The 14,382-nt window shown below is 40.7% G+C and overlaps 1 protein-coding gene across 3 annotated transcripts in view; it reads left to right on the top strand.

Annotated features, from left to right (window-relative positions):
- The window catches only part of LOC139214287 (ephrin type-B receptor 1-B), a 158,441-nt gene extending 156,801 nt beyond the window's left edge, over positions 1-1,640 (top strand). For all 3 annotated transcript variants that reach the window (XM_070845099.1, XM_070845098.1, XM_070845100.1), the window contains exon 17: positions 1,181-1,640. The gene's annotated coding sequence lies outside the window, so the exon portion shown is untranslated. The remainder of the gene's footprint in view (positions 1-1,180) is intronic.
- The last annotated feature ends 12,742 nt before the right edge of the window (positions 1,641-14,382 follow it).

Genomic DNA, 14,382 nt, shown 5'->3' with positions numbered 1-14,382 from the left:
CCACCTCCTCCTCCTCTGTCTGTTCTGCCCTCCCTCCCCGGCTACTCCCGCTGGCTGGCACATCTCCAGCTCGTTCATCCTGGGTGTAACCAAGCTGTCCTGGGCTGGGGTTGGGCTGGGCTAGACCAGGGCCAGCCTGAGAAATGGTTGGCTCCATGCTCCAGTGAGCCCAGGCAGGGGTGCAAACACCTGCTGAGACCCCCATCTGACAGGCATCTGATCAGCCACGGGGAGGGAGACTGATGGGACCGTCAAGAAACAAATACACACACGCTGAGGAACCTCAATTATGTTATTCTTGCGTCTGGTTTCCAGCTTGATGCCTAATGAAGAGAAAGTGGGCAGAGACCTGACAGACTGTGTGCATATGTGATAGAAGAGGGGGATGAGTCAGTTTACAGGAGGGTGGAGCTGCAGGGCAGAAGTGGCATAAAGAGGGGGTGGTTAGATGAAAGTCAGAAAGTTAGTTCATTGAAGTGAATCAGCTCCTTTCATCTTGTGGTGTAATTTATGTGGCAACATCTTTGTCATTACATAAATGTTAATTTCTTTGGTTTAGTTTGGTAATGGAAAATACCGTAATCAAGCAACTGGTTTGTCTCATGGGAAAATCAATTTCTTTTTCTTTTCAATTCTCCAACTCATTGATTTGCAGCACCAGCTATTGCTACATATAATCACATGCTCCTTGAGATTGGCATAAATCCCTTTCGCTGAAGCCAATGATTCAATTTGAATGCATTAGTCCTCTATTCAGCTCAGTCTCATGTATTTGCTTTTCAACCCAAGAGCCTGTGAATGAGATGATAGAATGTATTCATTATGCAACAGTGTTTTTTTTTTTTTCGTTTGCTCTGTTTGTCTTTCTAAATATCTGACTGTAATGATACTCTAGTGTGATGAATGGAGAGGCAGGTCACCATCCCTCTCTGAAAGCCATTTCATATGGAAGCCATTCATCACACACTGATACAAAACACAAGAACAGAGCTTGTTAAATGTTTCACGGTGCTGTAACTGTCGGAGAAGTGACCAACGGTCCTTTTAGTATCTGATTCCATGCCTGCCATTTATAGGGTTAGAACAGTGGAAGCCGTGTTCACCTGAAAATGACCTGACATGAGACCCTACAAAACTAAACTTATTAAACTAGCCCGTTCTCTTTTTTCTTCTGTTTCAGACTGTGGACTCAAAGACATACCTACATATAAAACAGCATACAGACAGTATTTCACACATTCACACGCGCACACACACACACAGTGAAGACCTAGAAGAATTTCTGTGGACAGCCAATAAAAACGAATATCAGGTGAAATGGGACCTCTCCAGGAGTCACAACCTCCCTCTATGGTACAAAATGGATGGTGGAGCTGAAAATTAGCGTGCACATGTCATAGTTTGTTCCTTTGTGTGCGTGAGAGAGAGAATGTATGTGTGTGTGTGTGTGTGTATAGCAGGCACATTTGTGTGTACAGACATTTATGTGTGCACAGGTACATTGTTTAAGAGCGTGAACGGTTTCCTTTTTTTTTTTTTTTCCCGTTTCTGTATAGCTACCACTTGTAAATTGTGACAAGTATGTGTCAAGAGTTTGTAAGCTGTAACTTTCTGAGAATTATTGTACTAAAATGCACTCAATAAACGCCTTGGAAAACAAGTCAATCATTTTATGGTGCGTGAGTCAATGGGCGATAATTCTGTTTTCATTAATGTTGAGTCAAGAAAGCGGAGAGGAAGGGTTTTCATCCAGTAACACTACTGTCAGCACTGTGTGCAAGTGTGACGTCTAATGCTTGGTTTCATAATGGCTAAGGAAATAAACAGCTTCTTGTCACTGCCGGTCTGGCTGGCAGTATGTGTTAAAAGCCATCAGCCACTAATAAACAAGCCGTCACTCACATTACACGCAAACCTAAAAAATGGCTCTATAAGAAAAGCGACAATATTTTGACAAACTAGAGGAAATTATCCTCCCATCTAAACCCTTATCAGGGTCCGTAAACACACATTTGCAAACACATAAATACAAATATTCAAGCAGTGACCGTAGTCTTGTGATTTCTAGTTGCCAGAATCACTCAGTGGTGAGCGTGTTGCACAGTAATGATATGGTGAATGAGGTGAGTCAAAAGATAAAGCGGATACATCCGTCTCTCAGCATTCCTCCATAACTGTCTGATGACTCTAATTGATTGATAATATCCAGCTTCATATTAGTGCAAAGTGAGAGGAAGCCAACAAAGATTCATGAAATGGTTAACTTTCTGTCTATAAGTTAGTGATATGTAATAAAGCACTTCACTCATCACTTTGTCTGTTATGGGGCTGTATGCAATGATGTCACTGAAGAAGTGGTGAGTGGGGGAAAGAGCATTTCACTGCCCTCTTTGGTTGGGCAATTTTTTTTACCTCTCCCTGGGTGTGGTTAGTTGCGCCTGTAATCACGACCAGCAAATTGACAAGTTAAACCATAGTTGGACTGTTTATCAGAAGCACTGAAAGTTTTCCTAGTCGGTCGTTTTAACATTTGGGGCTTATGCGACACAAAATATACATATTTTTATTTTCATCATTTTAAAACAATAAGTGCAGTGTGGCTGGCTGGCCCAGGCGAATTGGCTGTCAGCCCATTGCAGTAGACGATTTAACGAAGAAACAAAACCTACAAAAATGATAAATGTTGGTTGTGTATTTCTTAAACTGTTAGTGGTACAGTAGTCAGTAGTAGTACACTGTTCGATTTAAGTATTTGACTGCAGTAACATTATATAATGACTGTGTCAGCTATACCGACATTATACTATTACATCAACATTATATTTTCATTTAATGTGACAATGTACTAATATACTAATTTATACTAATAACTCCTATAGGCTGAGGATAGTGTGAGTACAGTGGACAAATGTAGACTGAGAGGTTGCCACCCCAATTCTTCATTATTTGAAAAGGCCATGGTTGGGGGACCTGAATAAGTGGTTTAGTGAGCTTTAAGTTAGTTAATAAGAACTAAGTTTTAGTTTCCACCTCCAGCAGAAGGCTAAGAAGTGTGTGATTAGTTTATTTTTAATTTTGGTGATTTGGTGGCCGGTCTGAGTCAAAATGTCCAGGGACGTTTTTCATTCCCAGTCTGTCCCTGAGTGAAACCATTGAAGGACAGCAAAACAAGATTTTCAGAGGGTGTTAAGTTACACTTTACATTAACATGTCAGCTTTGTGTTTGTGCCCTTAAAGGGAAAGTCCAGGTTTATATAACTTTAGTCCTGCTTTATAATTTGGGCAATCTGTTGGTAATAATACAGTGATATTGTAACTTTGTTAACCGCTGAGATTGTCTTTACATGAACCCATGGGTAAGCCAAAAAGCTAATTGTCTAAATCGTTGTTTCTTTTTGAAACACCGTTCCCAGATCTCAGTTATTACTCTGGTGAGCAGAGTGTTATCATAACCTTTAGAAACGATGGCCGCCAAACCTACAAATATGAGGCCCAAGTTGTGCTGAAGTGGAATTTTCCTTAAATGGAAAAGGATTTTGCAAGAACATCAACACTAACACTCTCACAGACTACCACACATGAGATGTCATTGCTCAGGGGACAGTTCAAGGTCATGTGTACGATTTAATTGCACTTATACAACTCCACTAATAGTTAAACAGATGTAATGAGCATTGATATGGTAATTTTCTTTATGGTATCTTTCCCCCTACCACTTAATAGTTTAATTGGACCTGTTTGTCACTTTAATCAGAGCAATTAGCGAGGTAGTATGTGTCTCATGACAAGGAGTACCAGAATGCATTAGGTGTGAAAGCTGAGTGGTGTGTGTGTGTGTGTGTGTGTGTGTGTGTGTGTGTGTATGTGTAAGAGAAATAGGATAAGATAGACAGAGTGAAGCTGACAGAAAGCCAAAGAGATGAAGACAGAGATGAGTATGGAGACGGTTGTGCTTCATCCGTAACAGGGTGTTTATCACTGACAAGGGAGTCAGCTCACTTTATTTCACATTAAAGTCACAGGAAGTTTGAAAAGTGACTTCTCAGCAGCAAATCTTTGCCTTAATCAATATTCCCGGAGCAATCACCTGCAAGAAAGGGATTGGTGCACAGCAGGGAACTCCTGCAGAGAGAAGGGGAGAGGGTTGGAGAAAAAGCAATCCATCCAGCGGTGCAGAGCAGAGTGTGGGAGTAAGAAACTTGGAGTGAATACTGAGTGAAGGACAGTGGAGGAAAAGAGTGAACTTACAGCCATGGGATGATGATGATGGCACAGACATGGAGACAGAAGAATTATAGTTTCTCAAATCCTTTTCCTTGTTTGTGCATTTTAAAGACATAATTATTTAGCAAACGACGGAGAACATAACATACTAGAGTTGTCTCAATCCTCAGTGGCTGGTTGTTCATCTTGTGAGATTGTCCGAGGCCTAAATCTAATCTCTGCTCTTGCTGGCTGCAGGGCCTCGGTAAGCTGCTTGCATATTTACAGTGATCTTGGGGGTCTAAGAGACGCTGACAGCAGAAACTCTATGGAGGACTGTGCTGTTCTCTGATATGCATAGTTTTCAATTATGAAATAGAGCATGAACATTAGTGACAAGGGGGAGGGCGGCTCCCTCATTCAGGGTGGATTATATGTACACAGTATACAGAATTAATAATAGTAAAATTACACTATGTGTAAATTGTGTGTAGAAGAGAATGACAATAATAGGTGAACAGATTGCAAATGTATGAAGAATATGATTCTGGGAAGATGTCAAGCAAATACCAGTGCTGCCAAAGCTGGTAGGAGCTGGGCCACATGGACTCCTCTTCCTCACAAAGACGTAGAAAGCCGACAGACCGCATATACAAACAAGAGGCAAAACTTAGGGATACCATTCATACAAAGGGATAACAGATAAGAGCTGAGGCTGAGTCTCTTGGAAGATGAAGATCACAATCAGAGGCATCCGCAAGCATTTGCAGCATATAGCACTGTCTGGTCATGTAAATGTCATAGTTAATGTGTCAAGCTCACTTTTACACTACTGTGTCTGCCTCTAAAAACAGTGCAGCACATCTGGAGACCTTTGCCTCATGCGGCCACATGTGGTCTGGCAGAACACGTAATGACCTTCAGCTTTTTCTTGCTTCAGAAGCATAAGTTTTGCCTTTAAGGAGCAACATAGCTAATGCCTCAAATCATTCCACCATGACGATGGAGAATTTGCATTTCACTTGTTCAGTAATTAACTTATTGATGGACCTCAGTGAATTCAGTAAATGTGGAAATACTGCTTTGCTTAATCAAGATGTCAGTTGCAAAATTCAAAGTGTATCTCTCTTAATAGCAGAGGACATCTCTCCTTTTGTGTATAGGAAGAGAAAATCCCACACCTGGGTCAAATGAGATTTTATGTCTCAAAGGAGTTCATCAAATTTAATTATGATACATATAATTACCAAAAGCAATCTTCAGTGTGGTAGGAATAATCATTTCAGAGAGATGTTGGCACCTGCAGGGTAAGGCGTAATTTAGAGACGGTCTAGAGTGACAGCAGGGGTAGGTGAGGGAGAAAGAGACAAAAACGGCAATTGCTGTGTATTCCACAAGGAAAACAAGTCTCCTCTATTTTACTGGAAGAACTTAGAAAATATAAACCCCGCTTAACCAACGTTAGCGTCATTTCACTGTCAAGTATCGAATGGGATCACAAAGGAAAATTTGACAAGTACTTGATTTTGGTTAATTGTGAAAACATGGCCATCTTTCATCATATTTGTGCTTGGGAGAACATAAACAAAGGCCTTATCAAACCCAGATGTTTCTAAATGAGCTGGATTTATCATAGCAATAAGTGAAAAAAGACGGTCTGCTGGTCTACAGCAGGTACTGAATGAATAAAGGGAGCTGGAGAAAGAGGTGAGTTATGATGGCTCAAGGATCACAGCTGTAATTGGTTCTTTCAGATGGTTAGATGGGGTAGGGGTTATGAGGAGGGACATTACCCCGCATCCACACACACACACACAGCGCCTCACAAGCTCCCCACCTATCCAAGAAACCCCCCGCAGAGTGTAATCCCACACAGAGCCCTTCTCAGCTCCGCCCGCCTTCGATTGCTGCAAAAATCAATGAAATATTTTCCCACCAAAATGAAAAGGAACAATGGATGAGATCCGTACATCAAGGTCTTCCTAATTAGAGAGTTCACACGGAAGGGCTCCTTTGCTTCATGGCTTGCAGAACAGAGGGAGAGAGGGTGGAAGAAGAGAAAGAATGGATAGTGAATGATGAAGGTCATACACTTCCCACTCGTTGCTCGCTCCTCTCTAACATCAACTTCATAACCTTGGCTGCCAAAACACACCTGATCAGCTGACATCCTTTCATGGTTCTAGCCATAGCTGTGCACACAGCATGTCGTGCCAGAAGCTACAAGCTTTAGCTCTCTTTGCCTCCTTCCCTGATGTGTAAAGAGACATGTTACTGTGTTTTATCACATCTATCCCTCAAAATGGAAACCATGCCAGATTGATATATTATTGAAATGCATGCTGATGTCTTTGCTCTAGGTAGGTGCAGAAAGTAAACTGTGTTGTTCTTCTCTAGAAATTCTACAATGCCCTTCACTTGACTGCCCTCACAGGGTGATGCAAGAGAGCAGATGATAACAGACAATGCTGACCTCTCTCTAATGAGGGCATTGGGATAAAGATATGTAAATTCCCCGCTAAGTTTGCCTTCGGCCGTTCGTGTCAAGGAGGATATACACTTTAACTCTACCTCTGCTATACACCACATACCTGTATTATCACGACGGCAGATATAATGATAGAATAATTAAAACCTTCCTTCGCTAAATGACACATAAAGTGGTGTATCACTTTTTCTCGACACTTACAGCAACTTCTCAAAGTATGTTCTTATAGCAGCACTACACAGTAGTGATGCATGTGAAGCAAAATTATGTAGAGCAGTGAAACATTGGCTAATGGCAGTCATTACTGCTCTTAACCAGCACCTGCCATCTTAACAGATGCTTATGGCATTGAGAGCTACGTTCCATAGATGCACTTCATCTGGTATAATGGTGTTCATACTTGGTGAAGAGAGATACACTGCACAGTCATACTTTATGTGACTCACTGGCTGTTGCAGGGCTCCATAGGGAGTATACAACACATTCAGCTTTATGACTCGGTAGTGTGGGCTTTACTGACTAGAGAATGTATAAAGTGTATACTTCCAACTCCCAGTTCTCATTGGCTAAAATACCCAATAAAACAAAGCTATGTCAGTTAAACACGAAACCAAAAGTGCCTCATAGTAGTACTGTCAAATAGTGTGATTTTATGGGTAGCATCAGAGTTACTATCAACATTAGAAATACCTGGGGTGCTGTGGTGATGTGGGGCTAAAGGTGTTGAGCATGAATCATAATGTCCTGGTATATATCCAGATGGGGACAGTTTTGCATGTCATTCTCTATCTCCATTGCCCCTCATTATCTGTTATTTCTCTACTTTCAATCATCAAATAAAGGAATAAAATAATCATCCAAAACAGCCATACAACAAGGAAAAACAGTGAGTGTGAGGTGAGTGATGAATGCACTGAAAATTCATACAAATAACATTTACAGGCCATTACTTATTCATTTTATATGACATATTTTCCCATGGTGGTTTGACAATGGCTCAGACATGCAGATATCTACAGGTGTATGTTGGAAAACATCCCTGACATTTTACCCACTTGACTTAATGAATTCCACTAGAATACGCCGATTGCTGTGATTATTGTGAAGAGTTAGCGCGGAAAAATGATTCACATCTCACGGCTGCAGAAAACAACGAGAGGCATGTCTTTGACCTCTTTGGGTCAGAAGAGTGCTGCATACATTGCAGTGTTCATGGATGCACATACAGTATACGGCATGAGTCCCTTTTCGAGTGTTTCCATTTGTGTCTGATAGAACTTATGCGTGTGTGTGTTGGTACATGTATATGTATGTGTGCCCAGATGGTGGCTCCTCTGATGGGAGCGTGTGTGTTGGTGAGCTGTAACTCAAGAGGCTGGATGGAGGACAGACTAAGTGGCTCTCAGGGGAGAGTCGATCGGTTGTTAAAGACAGTGGAGAGGGACAAAACAGCCTCAGCGCACGCTAACAGCCAAAACAGACACACAGTCTTGGTTAGTGTAATTGCTATAGACAGGCAGCCATCTGAATGTCCTTTCCCAGTTGCTCTCTTCCTGACACGTTCACAGAGGCCTCTCACCTCCTTCCAGTCACTTATGCCAAAGAAAAAAGATTATTTACAGTGACAGAAGTGTAGATATTAATGTGTAAAATCTATTGCCATAGACTCTCTGCTTACGTCTTGGCCAATACCTTACCGACTAAATCTCACACTGGACATTTGGACATCTGGCAGGTAACCAGACAGCCTATGAAAATTTAATGTTGTTTCAAACGAATCCATTCCTCTCCTTGTCCATTACTACAGGTTTTTATTCTTCTCAACTCTGGAGTGTATCCAGTGCTTCTGTCACCGAGAGTGAAAGCCTTGATTGTTCCCAAATCAGATTCCTGTGATAAGTGTGTTTGTCACAAGTCAAAGCTCAAACAGCCTGGAGGAACAATGGTAGAGCGGGGGTTGCTTTCAAAACTTTAATACAATTTGAAAATTGCGTCTACCTAGAACAAGATCCCTCCTCTCCCCAACACCCAACCCTTCCCCACGATACCTCCCAAGTCCCCCTACACCCACATGTGAGGCATTATCCAAAGTGATGAAAGGAGAAGAGGAATGCCAAATGATAACCAAGTCCCCCTGGACTTCTCCATCCCATTCCCAACCCTGCCCCCCTTTCTACTGTCCTCTCCACTTACCGTCTCCACCACCACCACCACCATCCTCATAAGGCTGGGAAATGCAGCTGCTGTCAGCTGCTGAGGGCCTCCAGGCTGATCTCTCACTTTCTGGAATGTGCAGTGCCATAATGAGCACTGCCCCCTCCTCCATCTACCTTGTTCTTCCACCATCTTGTTTCCAAGAGCTCCGCTCTCCTCCTGTAGTGCAGCATAGGTGAACAGCACACAGGATCTGATAAATTGAGAAAGAAAGGAGGTAATGAAGATTACTATTTTTCAAATTCATGAGGTGCAGCTAGGAACTGAAGCTATTTGATAAATTATTTATCATTATTATTATTATTTAAATAAAGGAGTGCAAAATTACTTTGTACTCCTCATATAAACCAATTATAATGAATAAAAGTGCAGCAAAATCATATAAAAGATACTAATTGCCTTTTTAGGAGTAAAATCCTGTTATTATTAATTAACATCTTTTGTTCACAGGCACTACATTTCCAGAGTTTTCACTTAATGATGGAAACTTTCTCTAAATTATGGAATCCTTAGGGAGGTAAGGTCTGCATGCAGCTGTGCTTGGCCTGTGTGCTTATGTTGACTCATGACCTCTGAACCTGAGTCATTACTTACACCTGTCAGTCAGTGGAGGCCTGGCCTCTGGAGGGGATTTGTGACAGCTGAAGGGTGAATGAGACATGCCTAGCACCCTAAATCCAACACTTCGTACTCTCCTGTGGTCGCAATAATCATAACTCAAGGGTTGATCTCTGACAAGTAACTTATTACACTGGGGCAGCGGGGACATGTGGGCCTATATAAAGGGCACAATGTAGGCTAGTATATCCAGCAAGAAACATTGCTGAGGTAGTTTCAAGTTGATAGCAGCCATCTTGATATATTTTCTGGTCTGAACCAGATATTTTAGAGCATATCCACTCTCGAAGTGAACTCAAAGCCTTCCTCGCAATCTCTTTCATAGGATTAACTTGCTTTACGTATTGCCTAGTGTAGTGTTTCTCATTTTGACCAGTAGAACAGGTAGCCAGGATTAGGTTAGACTTTCAGTGTAGCCCACAGCCCAGGAACCGAGAGGCATGCAGTCTGAGCTCAGACTCATAAATTATAATAGGCTGCATTGTTCAGCCGGGTAGAGACCTGCACTAAGATACAGTCTGAATAGGAAGCTTTAATCTCATGCATTTGTGGAGCTCTATTTTACCAGGATAATTTGCCAAACACGACACGGTGGGTGTCGACTAACTTGACAGTTTTCTCATGCTTGAACTCAACCATATCTTTGTTTTGTTCTGCAACATTGGAAACCATTAGCAGTACTTATTTTCTTCTTTCTATGTTTGCTTATCTGTGCAAGGAACTGTAGCCTATGTATACTCTGTGCATTACATTCTGTCATCCCATTAGCATATTTGCTCATTCCGCTCTCAACCCATTGCGTGGTCCAATCTGTTGTCTATGGGAAAAGATATTTGCTAAAATGAGACCCTGAAGCAGCCACACAGTGTTGATAATAATGATAGAAATCTAGTTTTCTTTTTGATGCATGAACGCCTTTTAGATTTAATAGCCATATGTTGGAGTGGTTGTTGTGGCTGCTGCTGTTATTGTTGCTGATTGTTTTTAATCTTGCCGGGTGTTGGACATCAAACTGACTATCCAAGGCTACCCCTGACTGGGTGATGTGGAGGATAGGGGAACCAACGGATTCTGAAGGCACTGTTTGTGTGTGTGAGAGAGTATGCACCAAATGTTTTACAAATATAAGTGTATGGCTGTTTTTTTCTTGTTTGACTTTTTTATTCATGTGTCCACACAATCCTGTTTGTGTGTGTGTGTGTGTGTGTGTGTGTGTGTGTGAAGTTTGTCCTAATTATGTGTGTATGCTGCAGAATCTTCTATCAGGCATTAGATAAGCTGCAGCCTTGCTGGGTCAGGTCTTCTGAGAATGCAACCTACTGCAATCTGCAACCCAAGACCACTGTTAAGATAGGAGATTTCCCTCTGAGTCAGGCCAATTACTTTACGTGGCAGACATGAGGCTGGATTGGGCGAAAGTGTGTATATAGTATGCTTTGTTTGACTTTTATATGAAGTAAGTTTTTTCAATTACCTTGTATGTGCAGGTGAGGGTGGACACACCGTGAGATTGTCTGAAATGCTTCAGTATGCTTCTAAGCTGAACATTCTGTTTTTGCCTTGGGCATGTTTAGAAACTTTCTGTTATAGCCATCCATAAAAAGCAACTATTTCTGTGTATTCACTTCCTGCTGTGCTCAGGTTGGTCTGTCTTGGTAAACTTGGTTTACCTTTAGATAGCTCCATGTAGATTTTTCTCTGTGAATGTGGATGCTAGTCCTTTGAGGACTGTTGAGGACCCATATATTCCACATATCGCCTGTTCTTGGGTTTGCTGCCTTTGACACAAACCTTGCTGATCCAGAAAACATCTAGACGAGTGTGACTCTCTTTGCTCTTGTCTTTCTTATATTGTACTTGGAGCGTTACTGGAGAGGCACTCAGGCATATTTGTTCAAATTTGATTATTGAAGACTTGCCTCTGCTAAATAAGTTTGACTTATTTTGATAAGTGGTTCCGCATAGTGACAAGAAAAAAGAGCCTGCACCTGCATTCCAAGTTCCATCAATACTCATTTACAATGCAACTTAATGGAGTGAAATACCATGACAGTATCTACTGCAGTGGTTCACAAACTTTTACTAGAATATCCATCAAAAATCCACCCTGTTGTAAATAAATACATAAATAAAGGAAATTGAATAAATAAAAGAAAACCGGTGAAAATGCAATGTAATGGCAAAATACCTTACACTGGATAAGTTAGGCACTAGCATTTACTTAACATGAATGTATCCTTTTTAAATCCCTCTCTCAGACACACTCGTGAAGAAATATTTCTTGCTTACCTCTTTGCTCCAAGCCAACTTGAGACGGTTTGTAGAGCTTATGGAGAAACCTGAGTAAAAACGACACAAAAGACACATTTCAGGATTAATGCATCAATTAAGCATTGCATTCCTGTAATTTTGCCAGACTCACACTGAGCAATTTGAAAAAAAAGTCAACTTTGATGCATCAGAACAAAATATTTTTTTTATGCCACGCATTATTCTTCTTTGCCAAAACCAATAGCCATCAGCCACCTTTTAGTCTTTAGCAAGTATCACTGACTCAAATGACGTCACTTGAGATAATTTATCGGACGCACCTCCCTCTGAACAGTTCCCCTTGACTTCAAAGGCATTTATAACTAAGTACGCTGTTTGCCAACCACCTGCACCAGCACATTTTGTGAGAGAAAAAAATAGATAAAATGAACGGCTAGATACCAAAAAATAAAATGAAATAAAAAATGTATAATAGCTCAATCAATTTTATATGATAACAAAAGGAATCTGTGTTAACAGGTAGTCGGCCATACTATAGATTGTGATAATCCGGGTGTCAGGGAAAAAGAATCTAGCTAATGAAACTGTCACCTAATAGCAGATGCATCAGATTACCTTGTCAGATCTGTTCTGATTTAATGAAGAACTTAATCCCTGAAGCACCAGGCTTTAAAATAAAAGGATAAAGTTGTCAATTACCGTAATCCATAATATGGGAAAAATATTAATGTAATCACTTAAGGACTGACTTGGGTGTCTGATCAGGGTTTAAATGAGTGGATATAAAGTTTTCAACTTTGAAATTGGAGAGTTATTTTGTTACTCTATGGGCTATTTCAATCCAGGACATCATGTTCCACTGGAATGATTTCCCTGGAACCAATCAGTGGTGCTGAGCATAATCATGCAGATGGGCCAGGCTGACTGGCTTTCCTAGAACAAAATAAGACTCTAACAGCCTTAAAGGAGAGGAGGGGAAGGAGGAGAGGTAAAGAGGTAAGGAGAAGAGAGGAGAAAGGAGAGACCACAGAGTAGGACATGAGATGTAAGCAGGACGAAAAAGAAGGGAACTAAAGAGGTAGCAAAAGAAAATAGAAAAGTGGAAGAAAATAGAGAGACCAGGGGGGCTGGGACAAGAGGGAAGGGCAGGACTGAAGAGCAGAGGAGATAACAGGCCAAGAGGGGGGGAGAGGGGAGCAGAAAAAGAACAGAAGAATGAGTGCAAGGAAATATTTTAGGGAGAGGAGATTTAATGTAATGGCCTGTTGAAAACAGATGGAGAGAATAGCGGAGTAAGAATGGAAATATAACAGATCAGTACCAAAAAGCGAAGAACCAAAAGAGCGGTAAACAAACAAAAAAAACAAACAGAATAGGAGGAGAAAATAAATCTAGGGTGCATGCAAAGGGAAGGGGAAGGAACAAACGATAATAGCAGAGCAGAGCTAAACAGATCTCTTGCATCAGTACCGTGGATAGGGAGATACTGTGTGTCTGCACTGCTCTGCCAGATAGAGAGGACAACACAAGATGAATGAGATGGGTAAATATGCTTGTGCTCATCTTATAACCATTATGGACATTCTGATGATAAGAGCAGGTGTGTTATCATCTGTGTGTGAATGTGTGTGTTCTTCTAGTGTGTTTTTATCTATGTATGTGCGCGTCTGTCTGCAAATATTGATACACTGCATATAACCTGTAGGTGTGTATAGTTTGTGTATAACACTATTCAACATAATGAGCTCTGTGTAATATTTGTTGCTTATTTTAATTCTTTTGACAAATTAAACTGGAATGTCATTGTTGTTTTTATTATGTAATTTTACAGATGTATAAAGTACTGTAGTGAAATTGGTTATATTGTGCAAACTTAGAAGTAGGCCAGTAAGTACAAACATCATTGTAGTACACTACATTTCACATAATACTTCATTTGATGCCAGCTGTTGTATTGTTTTGCAGGATTTGTGATGTAAATTACTGTTTTCGGTCCAAAGTACGAAAACATGTTATCAACACTGCAGTCTAAAATGATCTGAATTGAAAAAAAAAAACCAGAAGCAAACAAACAAACAAAAACGAGACAATAGGGGTTGATTTAAAATTTCTCCATGTAAATAAATGAACTGGAATGTGGTCAGTCCAGCCAGGGAATTATTAACCAGTTGAAGCCTGCTTTTCAATAAAATATGAACTTTTTAACTATGAACTTGTTAGATTATATACTGCACTAAGGTCATTCCAGCTTGAGGTCATTTGAGTTTTCATTGGTTTACCGGAGGGCAGAAGTACAAACTACAGTCAAGTATGTGGCACACAAAGCTCTGCTGTTTGACATTCAAATCATCACGTCATGAATACATAGTAGTGCTGTAGTAATAAATAAATAAAGTAATAAATCTGAATACGAAGCTATTGTTATTTTTTAACTCTGATGTATATTTTGTACACACACACACAGACTTATGCGTCATACCCCCTCTGGTCTACAAAAGCCGATTTGTCAGGCTGAGTGACATTTATCTTCAATATAACTTTACTTTCGCAACAAGTTGCTGTTTTTATTTTGTGCCTGTACTGGTGTG

The sequence above is a fragment of the Pempheris klunzingeri genome, chromosome 15 (genome assembly GCF_042242105.1).
Source record: "Pempheris klunzingeri isolate RE-2024b chromosome 15, fPemKlu1.hap1, whole genome shotgun sequence".
Classification (NCBI taxonomy): Eukaryota; Metazoa; Chordata; class Actinopteri; order Acropomatiformes; family Pempheridae; genus Pempheris; species Pempheris klunzingeri.
This window is presented reverse-complemented; position numbering and strand designations above follow the sequence as displayed.